Here is a 3,098-nt window from a genome sequence, read left to right as displayed (position 1 = left end):
TATTATATTCATCAACTTAACCTTCAGCTTGTTAGATATGGAGTTTGCTCGGCTCTTGTCCTCTAACTAGGTTCGTCGGTTTTACATTTGCAGATAATTCCTTGATCAATCTATACTCGCTCTGGATTGACAGTTAGATCCACTGTAGCACCCCTTGTTCAGCTTCTTCTCTGGTTATTCTTCCCCATTGCTTATCCAATTAGTAAGGTATAAAGCACAACAATCACATTCTATAATTTACTCATGTAGAGTTGTTACGTTTTCATGTTTTGCTACCAGACTACATGAACCCATTATCTTTACTCATATACGCTATGGTGGTTAATTTGTATGCTTTGTTCCTTTTCTGTAGCTTGGAAAGAAATGGAAAGAATGAAACATAAAGTTGAATGGAGGAGTTCCTTGGTTATGTTCTCCCTCCGTTTGGATTTACTTGTCACATTTTGATGTGACACAACTATTAAGAAAACAATGATTGGTATAGTGACTTTACAATATTACCACTATCAATTGATGTTTAGTAATAGGTATTGGAAATGATTTAGAGAATAAGTAATTAATGCTAAGGGTAAAACATGAAATTTTTTATTTTGTTTTTTCTTGATTTGTCAAAAATGATGAGTAAAAATGAAAATCAAATTAGTAAAATAGTGACTAGTAAATCCGAACGGAAGGAAAAAATTAGCAATAATATCTTAGTTACACGGATATTCATCTTTAGAATTGGAAAAAAATTCCAAAACCTCATGCAGTAATTTGAGAGAATTTCTCAGTGCTACTTTCTGTTGTTAAGGATCTTATAGTTGGCTTGATAAAGTAAATGGATATTAACTTCATCCTTGGTTTTTCTTTTAGGTCTTGGATTGGATGTTAGGTAAGGGGCACGTTGCCCTTCTACGAAGAGCTGAACTAAAAATGTGTGTGGATTTCCATGGCAATGAGATAATCTATTCAGTATTTCCCAATTTTTAATGCTAATCTAAGCAAGTGTAAATATATCTCTGGACATGCAATATTTTGTATGTATGCATGAACACAATCCGCTTACATGACCAATTTCATCTCACAAAGATTAGGTGTTATAGCTAGTTGGACCTTGTTTTGAATTCATTATGTTCCTTTAACTTTATGCCTCAACTTGTTTGCTTCTTATTGCTATGAGAGGCTAGAAAAGGAGGGGATTTGACACCTGATGAAATAACAATAATTGTTGGAGCTCTTGAGTTGACGGAAAAAACTGCAAAAGATGCAATGACTCCAATATCAAAGGCTTTTTCTCTTGATCTGGATGGAACACTTAACTTGTGGGTTTATAAGTTGTTGTTCAATTTTATTCAAGCTTTCAAAAACTTTTTATTTGTTGTTTATGTTCGACGAGAAAAACCTGAACTTGGACACTGGATTTTGGGAGTTTTTGACTTTACTGATTGGTGCGTATATGTATATGACTTCAACCATACCAGGCACAGTGATAAATTTGTTCAAAAAGTGATGTTACCTTACCAAACATTGATATCGTATTTTCTGAAAAAAGTCAATTTCTATCTTGAGAAGGGCATTGACAAATCTAGAAATGACACTTTGCCGATAAAAATAGTTGATGAGCTGCCACAACAAATTCAATGGTATCGTATTGCATTTATTTTTTAAATGTTTATTTCACTTCTTTTTTTGTTGTTTTCCATATATTCACGTAATATATTTCTTTTGTATCATAGTGATTGTGGAGCATTTATTTGTGTGTTTGCTGAATATGTCATTCATGTTAGAGATATTCATAAATAGATTGACATTGGTTATGTTCGCATTAGGTATGGAGATTTATTGTGGGATCATGAAAAGAGAAAACTAGAAGCTGGTATGAAAGACAACACTATATAAAAGGTTGGCATATTATTTGGAAAGAGAAAGAGGAAGAGGACGCACCAGGGGCAGTAGTTTAGTTTTGTAGTTATTGAAAATCACTGTACAAGAAGGAGTTTTAGCTATTTTAATGAGATTATGTAAATTTTAAACAGTCGTTTCAAATTGATTTAGCTATTTGGTATGTGATAACATAAAGTATACAATGTAGAATCGCTACTGATTCATTTATTTATATCTTTGTATATTTATGTTTTATTATCGAAGAATATTTTTTTCCTTTCCATGTGGCAAGTCATGCCCTTGAGGCAAGAGTTATTGAGTATCTTCTAAACTAGTAAACAATGTGGCAGGGCCAATTCATGCCCATGAGGTATAACTTGTTCCTATGGGGGCTATCTTATCATTAATTATGTGCGACAGTTACATGAGTATTTTGGTCAGTGTGAACTTTTCAATCACATTTGTCCTCGATTAAATGGCATAAAATAAGAAACAATTTAGACCTTGTAATCCAAGGATCATCTACTCCTCCTTAGTAGTTGGTTCTCCACTTTTATTTATTTGGTTAGATGTTTGGTTTTGTTGATTGATATCATCTTTTTTTGTACTCGCAATTGAATACTCCCCCATGCTTTCTTTTTGTAATTTTTAGTATTTATTGCTTTTGTTCTTGGCTTATAGTATTTTCGTTTTTGGTCTAGAAGATTGATTCTCACATGGTTGCAAGATTTTAATATTCCTATAATTATATTTTGTGTGGTAGAGGGAGAATGTTCTTTGAAAAATTGTGAGTTGAACCACCTTTGATGTGTAAGTCTTACCTCTAGGGTAAAAGTTATAGATCATCTGTCAAGTCATTATAGACTATGTTAGTGTCAACTCTTACCATGGGGCATAACTTGTTCCTTTGGGGTCTAAAAATCTTGCTTCTTGTGCAAGACTTATAAATTATCTACCAAATCATTACACACTAATCTAGTATCAACGCTTGGACATGGGGATAACTTGTTTGTCTGTTGTATTAATTTTTTCCACTAGGGCACGAGCTATAGATTATCTGCCAAGTTAGTACACACCAAACTAGTGTCAACTCTTGCCCATAGGGCATAACTTGTTTCTTTGGGGCTTAAGTCTTGCCTCTAGGGAAAGTGTTGTAGATCATCTGCCGAATCATTGCAGAATAAGCTAGTGTCAACTCTCGTCGATGGGGCATAACTTCTTCCTTTGGGGTA

This window comes from Capsicum annuum, unplaced genomic scaffold (genome assembly GCF_002878395.1).
Source record: "Capsicum annuum cultivar UCD-10X-F1 unplaced genomic scaffold, UCD10Xv1.1 ctg4422, whole genome shotgun sequence".
NCBI lineage: Eukaryota > Viridiplantae > Streptophyta > Magnoliopsida > Solanales > Solanaceae > Capsicum > Capsicum annuum.
Note: the sequence above shows the minus strand (reverse complement) of the source record.